Consider the following 15,959-nt stretch of genomic DNA (forward strand, 5'->3'; position numbering starts at 1 on the left):
GATGAAAACCGATAAACATTGTGGAATCATGCCACAATTGTACTAGATACTGCTAAACAAAGATGGAGTGTTATATAAATTCAACAAAATACAATAACTAGGTAATTTGACACAAAAGTAAAAATCTGTTGAAATTACACTGCGGATGTATATACTTCAGAATTGCACTGGGGGCATACATATATTTTTTTATTTAACCAGGAAAGTCAGTTAAGAACAAATTCTTATTTACAATAACGGCCTAGGAACAGTGGGTTAACCGCCTTGTTCAGGGGGAGAAAGACAGATTTGTACCTTGTCAGCTCAGGGATTCGATCTAGCAACCTTTCGGTTACTGGTCCAATGCACTAACCACTAGGCTACTTGCTGTAATGTTTGGATTCCAAAGCTATACGATACTACAGATAGCAAGTTAATTATCTCACATCTCGGAAAAGATGTGTAATGTTGTACTTATTGATGACGAAATTCGTGCTAATGTTATGTTTTTGAGTTTTTACCGCCCAATAGACTCTCATTCATTCCTTGACTTAGAGCGCTTCTTGTCCCAGAATCGCCCAGAATGCACCTCACGGCCCATTGATGTAGTATGGGCAACGTTTCCCATCTCAAAGTATATCTGCCGTTGCGAATGTCAAACTCCACTCTGTGAGGCACATCGATCTGCAGGTTAAGATTGTAGACTCCTAAATTGATAGTGCAGTTTGTTTAGGCAATTTTTACAGCAAACTAGCATCTTTATATGCTGATATTTCTTTGGTATTATTGTGTGTAGCTACTTTTGCTAGATAGCTATCTAGCCAGACAGCCAGACCAATAGAGAGCATTGCATTATGGATTTTGTAAACAACTTGAGATGCAACAGATTTCCACAACGATTTTCATTATTGCTACCAAACTTATTATAATGCCGAAATTAGACAGTTGTTCACAAAAATATTGTTCTCACATATTTGTTTATTTAACACTGTAAATGTAAAGGAATGAGTGGTTTGGAGTGGATTTTTCCTTTCAATCTCACCAGTCAACCTACTGTATGTGTATTGAACATGTACAGCCTTACCTATGGATCCTGGGTTCATGAAATGGGGTTCCAGCCTACTCTGTGACACCCATAGATTACAATTCTAAAGAGTTTGCACAAATATTAGTGTCGTAGCTCTTAGTGTTGGACTTTATTTTCTCTTGTTTCAACTGTTTGCGTCAGTTTCAGTGGCAGACTTTTATTTTGAAGGCAAACCACTGATTCCACTATTGCTGCTAATGTAGTTCAGAAATTCCGTGTGTTCTCTGAATGTCTAGCTATCAAGTTCTGCTTTCCTTAAATCATATCTCATGACATTTCAGAAATTAAAGAATGGTTTAAAATCATGCAGCATGCATATGAGGTTAACTGCCAGTTAGGCTACTACACCTTATTTAGCCAGAAAAACTTCAATGGACCACACAAGTAAAATCACAATTTAAAGGTTTGTGGTTGTCTGACACAAACTAAGTGTATTCTGTCCATACACAACATTGTTGGATGACATGGTGATAATGTTATTGACCATTGCCTTTTTGTGTATGGACAGAATAAAAAAATTAAAAAACAACAGCCTCCCGAGTGGCGCCGTGGTCTAAGACCGTGCTTGAGGGGTCACTACAGCCCCGGGCTGTGTCACAACCGGCCGTGACTGGGAGTCCCACAGGGTGGCGCACAATTGGCCCAGGTTAGGGGAGGATTTGGCTGGCCAGGATTTCCTTGTCCCATCGCGCTCTAGTGACTCCTTGTGGCGGGCCGGCGCCTGCAAGCTGACTTTGGTCTCCTGTTGGACGGTGTTTCCTCCAACACACTGGTGCGGCTGGCTTCTGGTTAAGTTAGCAGTGCGGCTTGGCAGGGTCATGTGTTGGAGGAAGCATGGCTCTCGACCATAGCCTCTCCCGAGTCTGTAGGGGAGTTTCAGCGATGGGACAAGACTCTAACTACCAATTGGGGATAAAAAAAGCACCAAAAAATGTAACCATTTGCCAATTGGGAATAGCCTATTTTACTTATGGAAAGTCATAATTCATCATTACATGCTGACCACACCGCTAGCGTTGCAAAATAAATGTACACATGTTATTCAATCAATGCACCCACACTGCTCGCGCATGCCAACGAGCGTCTACGTTGGCAAGCGCTAAAATAGAAGTCAGTTCTATTTGTGACGCTGAACGCGGTGCAAGTCCTGTCTCTCCCATCTCCTCATTGGTTTATAGAAGCAGATACCCACGTGCCATCTCCTCATTGGTTATACCCACGTAGGTGATTTAAAGACAAACTGAGGTCAGTCGTCTTCGTGGTTATACTATGGAAGTTAGATGCCAATCGCCATATAAAGTCCAAATAAGAAAAATCCTGGAAGGAGGAGAGATGACTAGAAACGATTCGGCTGACCGTTTTATGAGTGGATTAATTGTCGGAGTAGAGGACTTTGTGCATTTCAGGTAAAATAGCAACTCAATGTTTATATCCCAGAACAAATTAGCTAGCAACAGCAAGCTAGCTAAATAGGACAAATTAGCTAGCAACTGCAATCAAGCTAGCTAAATTGCCATAAATGTTTAATGCTTTTCGACCTGTCCCCAAATTAATATAATTGGTTCAGAGCTTGTTTTGATAATTCAACCTGCGTGTCGTGATCGGGTTTGGTGTGGGGGGACAAAATCAATTTGTGCACGATGGCGGACGTGCTCGCCTGGTTTGGGTATGATGTTAGGCTTTGGTAATTACATTTGCAATGGCAAAATAGGGAATAACCTCCACAATCTTAAAGTTTAGCACAATCTGTCAGATTTTCTTCTGTTCAATTCTTATTCAATTAAAAAAATCGGCATTTTTAGATAATTTATTGTTAAGCTACAATCCTTAGATGCTACATAATTTAAAAAAACTTATATACCCATTGATTCTTGAAGAATATAACTTATAAAAGATTAGTACAACTGTTATACCCCATCAGAATCATATAAGATTGTTTTACTCCAATGTTTGTAAAACACAAATGTGAACAAACACTGGATAGCCTCAACATGGTTAAAACTATCATTTTGATATCATGGGTAGTCAGTCCTTGAATCCATATCTCTGTCTACCATTTCTCCATGCCCATCTGTTAGCTTTTCACCAAAACAGAGACAGGGTGTCCGCTTTGTTATTGTTTCAACTACAGATTCTAGTTTTAAATGTAAAAAATATATATATATATAAAAAGAAATGTAACAATAGTTTGACAAATCGTTAAGCTTTCAAATGATATCAAACTCAATTGTTGATATTTTTCAGTGATGAAGATATGGATGTCTCATGGTAAAGTATGCAAAAAGGGTCAATTTTGAGCGCCTCTATCTCCTGAATGTTTTGTCATACATGTCCAAAAAGTCACTTTTTGACCACTTCTACCGTGGGAAAACGTGAATTGAAGGTTTCGTTCAAAATCAAAAGGAGTGCTGTCAAAAAGTGATTGAATTCATATAGAACATCCCAGCTTACAAAATGTAACCCTTATTGGGTTTTTTTATACAACGGGTGGTTCTAATCTTGAATGGTTATTGGTTAAAACCGCATTCCAGCCGGTGTCTATTTCACAAGTTACCACTGGCTAAATTATATGATATTAAAATGCCTATTTAGTCTGTTCCATCTGACTGCGCAATCCACTGTCTCAGTGCAATCCACTGTCTCTCAATCCACTGTCCACTGTCCCACTGTCTCAGTCAGGCAATTTATTAACTTGATCTCACTTGGCATTGATACTGGAAAACTTGCCATTGACTCCAGGTAAATGCACATTGGAGTGCAAACTGTTTAGGTACAGAAGTGCAGATAATGCATACTTTGGTTGAGTGCACCCATTCATAGCAGTCTCAGGCCCTTACATCGGGAGTAGAATGTATACCATGCATAGTCATATGAGAGGTAGTGTGAGCTTCAAATCTTACCCCACACCCAGAGCGCGACTGCTGTATCCAGTAAATAAGAATGTGTTCTTAACCGACTTGCCTAGTTAAATAAAGGTAAAATAAATAAAAATACAACCACTCTTGGGTAAGAGACTTACAAGATCCTCTTTGTGTGCAGCAAGAAAGTGTGACAATACAGTTATATAAACAAATTCAATGTGAAACAAAACAAACTAATCTTCTTACAAATTTGAACAGGCTTTCCTGCATTGCACTAATCTTTGTCAGTCGTAACCTGGATAGGGTTCTATGTTTAGATTATCCATGAGGTGGGTGCAGGCTTCCACACACAATGGGCACAATGGTATTCTATTATTAGCTGGTCTGCAGAATGGGAAATCAAGATATTATCTAAGCTCTTGAGTGTGTCACTTGTTTGGCTCTCTTGAGGTCCGGTGTTTCCAAGTGAGGATTTACTGTCCTTATAGACCTTGGACATGGTAGAGTACCTGATTATTACTGTGTAACAATATGCCCTAGTGATGATGTGTAACTTAGAGCCAACATGTCATCCTCAACAACCACATCTAAATGTTTTCCCTTTTCTTGTTCAACCAGACACTGATCTTTAAAAACAATCTTGACTAATGAGTGGATGGCATATCTTGACGACAGTTGAACCTAGTGAAGAAGAAGATCGTTGCCTTATCAGTTGTGTAATTTTGCTTGTTAAACATGGGTTGGACAGTGGACACAAAACAAGAAGTACAGCTATTGGAAGAACAATGACCCTGCGTTGTTAAACTGTAATGATGGTGAGAATAATATAATTCAGCATGTCTGTTTGTTCCTCTTGGGAGCCCTATAGTGTTGGCCCAACATCTTGTGTTTCTTTATATAGGTTGAGATCCTGGAAAATTAGTGTTAGCCCTGGTGGAACTTATAAATGTGGTGCTTAGGCTAAATCTATTTCAGGCTGTTCCATCATGTGGTTATGTGAAGGGAGAATAGATTTTTACTCAACTTGCAAGGACCTCCTACCTACAAGTGATTATTTAGCATGGTCAGGGGTGATGCAGATAGGGGTAAATAATAGATTAGTTTATAGGCTAGACCTAACTTTGTTTTCTGGTTCCAAATATCATTGATTACCATTGTTAAACTCATCTCACGCCTGAGCTTACAGAGTGCCTTTGCAACTGTTGCCACTGTGACCAGTAGCAACCACACAGACAGACACACACACACACAATCTTTCTGCTGCTACATTTAGGCTATTCATAAATTCATTAGGCGATTATTCAAAAGTACTGCTCCAAGGCTGTGGTGGAGATTTACAATTACATTTCCCATTGTCCCAAATGCCTATGTCAAAATGTAAACGTTTGAGCGACTGGGTTGTGTTTGCTTTCACCCAGTACTGTTTTTCTGCTCCCAGAGTAACGCTCAGCACAGTGGGGGTTGGGAACGGGGGAGGGTTGCTACTGCTACGCTGATTCAATAGTAAAGTCACGTGAGCCTGGCCATATGGCCTGGGTCCAGGCCGCAGCTTAAAAACATTGGGAGCTGACCGGCGGTGGCGGCTCGCAAGCCTATCCCAATCTGTCAACATTTATTAAAGATCCACACAACCACAAGTCAAGGGTTAGTGCTAATATCTTTTTTAAAACATGGAATGGAGAAAATGTTAGCGCTTTAACTGAAAAGGTCCCTGTTTCAAGAGGGAACACAACAGTTCTTTGAAGTTGGACTCCGTAGGATGACTTTGCCCCGATGATGCATGTATCGACAGATGCTCATTTGTTGGATGATGTTATTGGCATGAATAATTAATGCCTCCAGTGGGTTGGATTACTCCTGTAGCTTGTAACTGCCGTCACAGCAAACTTAACTCTCTATTTCCAATTAATTCGCTTTCAATTTGTGTCCGTCATGGTATATCGACATTTCACTCAACCTGTTTAACCAAATGTAATGGTCAGTTGGTCCTATAACAACTTGTGTGTGTCATTTCAACTTGTTCTCTTCCCATGCCTAGCATTGTTAGCACCACGGCACAATAATTCACCAAGAATGAATGTCACAAAAAAAGGTTATTTTGATTTCCTCAAGGTGTCTCATGCAAAGTTGTTTTTTGGGAAGAAATTTGCAGGCGCAAGAAGGGCTTTGTCAGTAATTAGATTTTGGATTAAGACCACCATCCACGATTCATTTAGTCTATCCCTATCAACAGTGATTTATTCATGATTACATGATAAAATACACAACCTTTTAGGTGAAATTTGTTAAGAGAATGTCTTCTAGATTCTCTAGTCCGAGTCATCGTGTTCAAATGCCCGAAGCCTATGTTTATGTCACCTAATATATATAATCATAGCACTTAGCTCATCACCTTATCCTCCACCATCCTCCTTATCCTCCACCAATTAGAATCCCTATTGCTAATGAGGTTTGTTCTCAGTCACACTGATGCGCAGTTAATGAGAAGCTTAGCCTAACCGATCTCATTAGATGCACCACACTGTGAAACATTATTATTTATTTTTTACCACAGACTAGACCTCGCAGGCCAATGTCTGATCGGAGTAGGGCTAAGTTGCCCCAGACACTCATCATGGGTCAGTTTTGCATTTTTAGGATTGGGGGAGGGGATGCTGATCCTAGATATGTACTTAGGGGAAACTTCACCCCCAAGCTGTCTGATCTGTCTGAATAGAAGGGCGATGTTGTGTTATTAGGGCTGCTCCCACACGCGACGTCAAAGTGCTCTGCCTTTCCCCTGTGCGAATCAGGGGAATTGTATTCAATCTAGCCGCCTGCCATACGTGTTAATATAGAATCTATCCATAGAATTAGAATTGATTGTTTTCAATTCTATCGTGGCTTTATTGATACAACTACTGCCTTATTCTGAAAACTGGAATTATCTGTATTTGGGGGCTACCTGGAATACAGTGTAACCTAATAGGACAAATTCTCTCACAGGAAGTAAAGTATTCTATTCTACTTCTGGTTCTCCAAGATATACAGCGGGGTCTAAAATGATTGACACCCTTGATAAAGTTTAGCAATAATGACTGTATAAAATAATTCGTACTAATACAATTGCTTAGAGAAAGAGATTTTGTTTAACAAGTCATATACTATTTTTAGGTAGGGGTCAAGTTTATTGACACCCCTAAAGATTCTTATAAATAAAAGTAGTCAAAAGTGTAGTATTTGGTCCCATATTCCTAGCACGCAATGACTACATCAAGCTCGTGATTACAAACATGTTGGATGCATTGGCAGTTTGTTTTGGTTGTGTTTCAGATTAGTTTGTGCCCAATAAATGAATGGTAAATCATGTATTGTCACTTTTATTATAAATAAGAATAGAATATGTTTCTAAACAATTCTGCATTAATGTGGATGCTACCATGATTATGGATAATCCTGAATAAATCCTGAATAATGAGTGAGAAAATTAGAGGGGCTGGAGGCTGCATTTATTGTAGCTGGGGATTTTAACAAAGCAAATTTGAGATCAATGTTACCTAAATGTTAGCTGCATATTTGATTGCATGACACAAAGGGCTAATACTCTCAACCACTACCACTCTAACTTCCGCGATGCATACAAAGCCCTCCCCTGCCCTCCCTTCGGTAAATCCGACCACGACGCCATCTTGCTAGTTCCGGCTTATAGGTAGAAACTAAAACAGGATGTACCAGTGACGAGATCCATTCAATGCTGGTCTGACCAATCGTAAGCCACGCTCCAAGATTGTTTTGATCACGCGGACTGGAATATGTTCCAGTCAGTCTCAGAGAACAACATTGATCTATACACTATAAATAAGTGCATTGGTGATGTCGTACCCACTGTGACTGTTAAAACCTACCCTAACCAGAAACTGTGGATGGATGGCGGCATTCGCGAAAAACTGAAAGCGCGATCCACCGCATTTAACCATGGAAAGAGGGCTGGGGATATGGCTGAATATAAACAGTGTAGTTATTCCCTTTGTAAGGAAACCAAACAAGCGAAATGCCGGTACAGGGTCAAGGTGGAGTCGCAATTCAACGACTCAGTTACGAGACGTATGTGGCAGGGTCTACACGAAATCACGAACTACAAAAACAAAAACAGCCATGTCACGGATACCGACGTCACGTTTTCAGACAAACTAAACACCTTCTTTGCCCGCTTTGAGGATAATACAGTGCCACTGAGGTGGCTTGCTTACAAAGGCTGCCCCCCCCCCCCCCCCATCTCTCTTTCTCAGTGGCTGACATGAGAAAGACATTTAAACGTGTTAACCCTCGCAAGGCTGCTGGCCCAGACGGCAACCCTAGCCGCATCCTCAGCGCATGCGCAGACCAGCTGGCTGGTGTGTTTACGGACATATTTAATCGCTGCCTATCCCAGTCTGTTGTCTCCATATGTTTCAAGATGGCTACTATTGTTCCTGTACCCAAGAAGGCAAACATAACTCAACTAAATGACTACTGCCCCGAAGCTCTCAGTTCTGTCATCATGAAGTGCTTTGAGAGGCTAGTCAAGGATCATATCACCGGCACCTTACCAGCTACCCCAGACCCACTTCAGTGGACTTTCTGATGGGCCGCCCCCAGGTGGTGAAGGTAGGAAACAACATCTCCACACTGACCCTCAACACTGGGGCCCCGCAGGGGTGTGTGCTCAACCCTCTCCTGTACTCCCTGTTCTCCCACAACTGCGTGGCCATGCACGCCTCTAACTCAATCATCAAGTTTGCAGACGACACAACAGTAGTGGACTTGATCACCAACAACGACGAGACAGCCTACAGGGAGGAGGTGGGTCACTCGGAGTGTGGTTTCAGCAAAACACCCTCTCACTCAACGTCAACAAAACGAAGGAGATGATCATGGACTTCAGGAAACAGCAGAGGGAGCACTGCCCTATCCACATCGAAGGGTCAGTAGTGGAGAAGGTGGAAAGTTTTATGTTCCTGGGCGTACATATCACAGACAAACTGAAATGGTCCACCCACACAGACAGTGTGGTGAAGGCACAACAATGCCTCTTCAACCTCAGGAGGCTGAAAAATTTGGCTTGTCACCCAAAACACTGACAAATACAGATGCACAATCGAGAGCATTCTGTCTGGCTGTAGCACAGCCTGGTATGGCAACTGCACCGCCCTCAACCGCAAGGCTCTCCAGAGGGTGGTGCAGTCTGCACAACGCATCACTGGGGGCAAACTACCTGCCCTCCATGACATCTACAGCACCCGATGTCACAGGTAGGCCAAAAAGATCATCAAGGACAACAACCACCCGAGCCACTGCATGTTCACACCGCTATCATCCAGAAGGCGAGGTCAGTACAGGTGCATCAAAGCTGGGACAGAGAGATTGAGAAACAGCTTCTATCTCAAGGCCATCTGACTGCTAAACAGCAATCACTAACTCAGAGAGGCTGCTGCACATATTGAGACCCAATCACCGGACACGTTAACAAATGGATAACTAGTTACTTTAAACAATGCCACTTTAAATAATGCCGCTTTAATAATGTTTCATATCTTACATTACTCATATCACATGTATATACTGTATTTTATACCATCTACTGCACCAAGATTTGTGTGTATTACAGTAGAAGTCGGAAGTTTACATACACTTAGGTTGAAGTCATTAAAACTCGTTTTTCAACCACTCCACACATTTCTTGTTAACAAACAATAGTTTTGGGAAGTCAGTTAGGACATCTACTTTGTGCATGACCCAAGTAATTTTTCCAACAATTGTTTACAGACAGATTATTTCACTATCACAATTCCTGTGGGTCAGAAGTTTACATACACTAAGTTGATTGTGCCTTTAAACAGCTTGGAAAATTCCAGAAAATGATGTCATGCCATTAGAAGCTTCTGATAGGCTAATTGACATAATTTGAGTCAATTGGAGCTGTACCTGTGTATGTATTTCAAGGCATATCTTCAAATTCAGTGCCTCTTTGCTTGACATCATGGGGAAATCAAAAGAAATCAGCCAAGACCTCAGACTTCTTTTTTTGTAGACCTCAACAAGTCTGGTTCATCCTTGGGAGCAATTTCCAAATGCCTGAAGGTACCACGTTCATCTGTACAGACAATAGTACGCAAGTATAAATACCATGGGACCACGCAGCTGTCATACCGCTCAGGAAGAAGACACTTGTCTCTTAGACATGAAGGTACTTTGGTGCTAAAAGTGCAAATCTATCCCAGAACAACAGCAAAGGACCTTGTGAAGATGCTGGAGGAAACGGGTACAAAAGTATCTATATCCACAGTAAAACGAGTCCTATATTGACATAACCTGAAAAGCCGCCCAGCAAGGAAGAAGCGACTGCTCCAAAACCGCCATAAAAATTTCAGACTACGGTTTGCAACTGCACATGGGGGGCAAATATCATACTTTTTGGAGAAATGTCCTCTGTTTTGATGAAACAAAAATAGAACTGTTTGGCCATAATTACCATCGTTATGTTTGGAGGAAAAAGGGGAGGCTTGCAAGCCAAAGAACACCATCCCAACCGTGAAGCACGGGTGTGGCAGCATCATGTTGTGGGGGTGCTTTGCTGCAGGAGGGACTGGTGCACTTCACAAAATGGATGGCATCATGAGGAAAGGAAAATTATGTGGATATATTGAAGCAACATCTCAAGACATCAGTCAGGAAGTTAAAGCTTGGTTGTAAATGGGTCTTCCAAATGGACAATGACCCCAAGCATACTTCCAAAGTTGTGGCAAAATGGCTTAAGGACAACAAAGTAAAGGTATTGGAGTGGCCATCACAAAGCCCTGAACTCAATCCTATAGAAGCTTTGTGGGCAGAACTGAAAAAGCAAGGATCCCACAAACCTGACTCCGTTACACCAGCTCTGTCAGAAGGAATAGGCCAAAATTCACCCATCTTATTGTGGGAAGATTGTGGAAGGCTACCCGAAATGTTTGACCCAAGTTAAACAATTTAAAGGCAATGCTACCAAATACTAATTGAGTGTATGTAAACTTCTGACCCACTGGGAATGTGATGAAAGAAATGAAAGCTGAAATAAATCATTCTCTACTATTATTCTGACATTTCACATTTTTAAATAAAGTGGTGATCCTAACTGACCTAAGACAGGGAATTTTTACTAGGATTAAATGTCAGGTATTGTGAGAAACTGAGTTTAAATGTATTTGGCTAAGGTGTATGTAAACTTCCGATTTCAACTGTCGGTAGTTGTTGGGAATTGTTTGATTATTTGTTAGATATTACTGGACCGTTGGAACTAGAAGCACAAGCATTTCACTACACTCGTGTTAACATCTCCTAACAATGTGTATGTGACCAATGAGATTTTATTTTGATTTGATTATTCAGAATCTTAGTAGCATCCACGCTAATGTAAACGTGTTTAGAAACATATTATATTGTTATTTACAATAAAAGTGACTCTAAAATGACACAATACCTTTGACTGTTTTGTTTTTCTTTTTTTCTCTCAATTTCATTACGATCTTGTCTCATCACTGCAACTCCCCAATGGGCTTGGTAGAGGTGAAGGTCGAGTCAGGCGTCCTCCGAAACATGACCCGCCAAACCACGCTCCTTAACACACGCCCGCTCAACCCGGAAGCCAGCTGCACTAATGTTTCGGAGGAAACACAGCTCTACTGACGACCGAAGTCAGCCTGCAGGCGCCCGGCCTGCCACAAGTCGCTAGAGCGCAATGAGCCAAGTAATGCCCCCCCCCCCCGGCCAAACCCTCCCCTAACCCAGACGACGCTGGGCCAATTGTGCGCTGCCCTATGTGACTCCCAGTCACGGCTGGTTGTGACACAGCCTGGGATCGAAGCCGGGTCTGTAGTGACGCATCAAGCACTGCGAAGCAGTGCCTTAGACCGCTGTGCCACTTGGGAGGCCCCACCATTCATTTCTATTGGCCACAAAATAATCTGAAACACAACCAAAACGAACTGCAAATGCATCCAACAACTTTGAAGAGTCACAAGCTTGATGTAGTCATAACTTGCTAGGTATATGGGACCAAGTACTACACTTCTGACTACTTTATTTCAAAAAAATCTTTAGGGGTGTCAATCATTTTAACCCCTACCTTTTTGAGACTTTTAAAAAATATTACTTGTTATACAAAATCTCTTTCTTTAAGCAAATGTATACAATTATATAATTTCACAAAAAACTATTTTGTTGCACACAATATAGCTCAGTATTTGAATTATTTATTTTATACAGTCATTATTGCTCATCTTTATCAAGGGTGTTAATCATTTCAGACCCCACTGTACATACAATATGACACAGGTGTCAAACTCATTCCACGGGGGGCCGAGTGTCTGCGGGTTTTCGCTCCTCCCTTATACTTGATTGATGAATTAACATCACTAATTAGTTAGTAACTCCCCACACCTGGTTGTCTAGGGCTTTATTGAAAGGAAAAACCAAAAACCTGCATACACTAGGCCCTCCGTGGAATGAGTTTGACACCCCTGCAATATGAGATCAATTGAACGTCTACCATGAGGGATAGCACAAGGGCTGTCATTGGCGCTCATTCAAAAACAAAAAAAGAAGCCACATTTCCATAATGGCTGAATATTCTCTGAGAGGAAAAGAACATTCCCCTATTCTGTTAAAGGCTTGGTCATCCACTGCAAGGATGCATCCAAAATGGTAACCTTTTCCCTACATAGTGCACTACTTTTGACCAGATCCCGATGGGTCCTGGTCAAAAGTATTGCCCTACATAGGGAATAGTGTGCAATTTCGGGTGCAGGCCAAGAGCCAGCAATGATAGCTCCCCTATACATTTGTGTATGGAAATACAAGTGTGCTACTTTGCATGTAATTTGATATTCGGTCGATTTGTATTCGACAAGTCTTACAGAAGCCATGCATTCAGTGAGTGGTGCCAAGCAAACAGGGACATGCCAAGGAATTAGCGTAAGGCCCCAATGTTCGCGGACCCTTTTTTTCAGAATTGTAGTTGTAAATAACATAGAATTATATTTTGCTCATTATTTAATGAGGCTATATTTGGGCATTTTCACAGCATTTTTAGGCCTTTTAGACATCAACTTTTATATGAGCCTTACCAAGTAGGGTGTAGTTCATCTCTGATTGTCCTAGATGGCCTCAAGGCTCACTCAGATCTCCCAATGTGCCTACTGCTTCCCAAAGCCCTTGCCCTATGTGATAAAATGAAGGCCCAGTGCAGTGAAATAGAAAATGACAGCCTACTTCTCTTCACTTGATCAACCTCTGACACCATGCCCCACTTCTGTACTGGTTGAAGCATGGGCTTCCTTAAGAAATTTTATTTAGTCCAACGTTTTCCTATTACCATTCAATAAATGAGTACATTGGTGTAAGTGTGGTTTGGTTGATGAACAGCGTTAGTTTAAATACATTTGCTGTTGAGAAGTGTGCTGTATACAGAGAAACAAGATGGGGTCCACATTTATTTTCAAGCAGCTTTACAAGATACAAATAGGATTCAAATCAGCTATATACTGTTAAAGAGTGACTGCCTTTAAAAAGCAAAGAATCCCCTTGAAAATCCCTGATGTGGCATTGATAGGAGTCAGAAACAGTTATTCTAGTGTTAAAATTTACTACAAAAATGTAAATAGGCAAATTTTGGTCATAAAGTCAGTCTCGTCTAAAACTGAGTTTGGAACATCTGTGCGTCACAATGTGTAAATGAAGGTTGGGTTTTGATTTGACGATGTACATTTGCCCACTTACATGGGGTGAACAGCTGCAGTGATTGCTCTCTATCCAATAGCATAGACGGTGAGAGAGACTTCCCAGCAGCCCGACTTTGTTTACATAAGACAACACGTCACACATTTTTTGACTTTTTGCTTTAGTTTCAACCTCTTTTTTTTTTTTCACCAAACAACATAGCTAGATGTAAAACATCCTCAGCAGAAACGTAAAAATGAAGGAGTGAAATGGGGGACAAACATTAACCAAACGTAGAAGTGGTCAGGAAACACACATCCAAGATGAAATCCCGTTTTTCTGATGAGCAACAGAAAAACACACGTGTTCAATGGCTCTTTAAAGACAGACCCTTCAGAGAAACTGGAAAAGTCAGCTGTTCAGAGAGGTATACAGGTGTCACCAGAACATTGAATAAAACAAACAAAAAATGGCAATGGTGAAATGGCAAATAGTTTAGCTTTACCCCTGGAATTGTATGCCAAAAAATAGGTAAACATTTATTCATTCTGAAGTTCCTTCCTCACCATAAGTTTTAGGAGAGAAATGCATTTAAAGTGTTGTAGGTAGACTTAGAAAAATTACATTGTCATGCAAAGTGGGGTGACTTCCTGTTTTTAAAGAAACCAACAACAACAAACTCAGAATTAGCCTCTATTTGCCACTCCCCAATGTGTGCATGTCTGAAGGGAGGCCGAAAGTTGGGAAGTAGTAGTCTTTTTGCGGATGTTAATTCTTTTTTCTGAAAACAGGAAGTCGCCTGGCTTTGCATGATGATGTCATATGGCGGAGTCTACCTTTTAAAAGGTCACATGGTCATGATGTTATCCAAACTCTAATTGCCAGTCTGTGGATTTCTTGTACTCGTTGCGTGACTAGGACAGAAAGGCAGTCAGTCATATCCCCAGCTGTAGTCAGATCCAGTGCCCAGATTGAGAGCATATTTTAAGAGGACAAAAAAAGCCTATTTTTAAACCTTTAGTGCACAGCTGCTTCAAACCGGATACTTGAATTGGTGCGTAGAGTGTCAGCTGGCAAGCTTGTGCCACGGTTTCACAAATGTAGGATCAGTCGGCATTACGAGTGGTTTAGCATTGTTACGTGTCTCTCAGCCACTTCTGTTAAATGCCAGATGTTTGTGGCGGATGTGGAAGGCTTTATTATGTTATACTGTTGCCTCGACATAATTATGTTTCTCTCCATAATCCAACTGTGCTTCACATCATAGATTTATCATGAATCAGGAAATTGGTAGACAGCTCAGTTTGACAAAGAATTTGAAAACCAATCAGATCGATAGCTTAGTAAGTTCTAAGTCTCCTGATTTGATATGGATTATCTCAAAATTATAACTGGTTTTAGGCAGAGGTTTCCGGAATTGTAGGTTGTTAGTGGGAACGTAGTGCTGCAGTGGTGGCAGAGTCTACAGGACAGCTTCCATGTTACTCTCAGGATGTGTCTCAAATGGCACCTCATGGACCCTGGTCAAAAGTAATGCACTAGGGAAAAGGGTGCCCTTTTGGGATGCATCTTCAGTCTAAAGCCCATCTGTTACCTCCGTGGTATAGACCTTTCAGGCCCCATGCCAGTCCGCCACTACGAAGCAACAAGTCAATGATCGCTTCTTGCATCCTCTATACCTTTGGGCAGCGGAGTGTGTTTGGCTTGGCCTGCTATTTATGGTGCGAAGAAATTGCTGACTTGCACTTGGCTCTATAACCCTTTATTGTCCCCCATATACAGTTGTCACAGTGGCTGGCTGCAGCGTTTGCGCATTTGAAATGAAACCATTGACCTATGTAGAATCTTGTGAAAGGTCAAATTCACAGAGCCTACCCCCTTTTCTCGAGGACCAGTGTCCTTGATAATGTTGCCTCTTCATCATGTTTTCATTTTCAGAGAGTGGAGCTGGGCTCTCTTGGAATTTGAGACCCAGTTTTTTTTCTTTGAAAAAATGTTCAGAACTGCATTCGCCCCTTTATAATTCCAGAGGGGGTTCTGGAGTAGTTCCCAGACTGTCCCCATTCTGTCTTTGGGCTGGCTCACTCCAGATGTTGAAGCAACGCCATTATTATTCGTGGAATTCCCTGTGGTAATTTCTAAGTTAAAGGACCCATAAGCACAACATGTGAAGTTCATAGGACCATGTCTAATTGGGAGACAAATGAAAGCCACGAGTCTATATTTTTGAGAAATTAAGGCATATATGCGTTTCAACCATTTTCCATTCTCAAAATTAGGAATAAACAAATTGTCAAACAGATGGGAAAGGGATCTTAGAA

The 15,959-nt window shown here is 41.3% G+C and overlaps 1 protein-coding gene across 3 annotated transcripts in view; it reads left to right on the forward strand.

The window, feature by feature from the left end:
* LOC129839580 (apoptosis-stimulating of p53 protein 2-like) overlaps positions 1 to 15,959 on the forward strand; it is a 47,795-nt gene that overhangs the window by 1,245 nt on the left and 30,591 nt on the right. The window contains exon 1 of one of the 3 annotated variants that reach the window (XM_055907131.1): positions 5,469 to 5,571. The exons of the other annotated variants lie outside the window; for them this stretch is intronic. The gene's annotated coding sequence lies outside the window, so the exon portion shown is untranslated. Of the gene's footprint in view, positions 1 to 5,468; positions 5,572 to 15,959 lie in introns of those variants that run through there. 3 annotated transcript variants of the gene reach the window in all.

Source organism: Salvelinus fontinalis, chromosome 3 (assembly GCF_029448725.1).
Source record: "Salvelinus fontinalis isolate EN_2023a chromosome 3, ASM2944872v1, whole genome shotgun sequence".
Lineage (NCBI taxonomy): Eukaryota > Metazoa > Chordata > Actinopteri > Salmoniformes > Salmonidae > Salvelinus > Salvelinus fontinalis.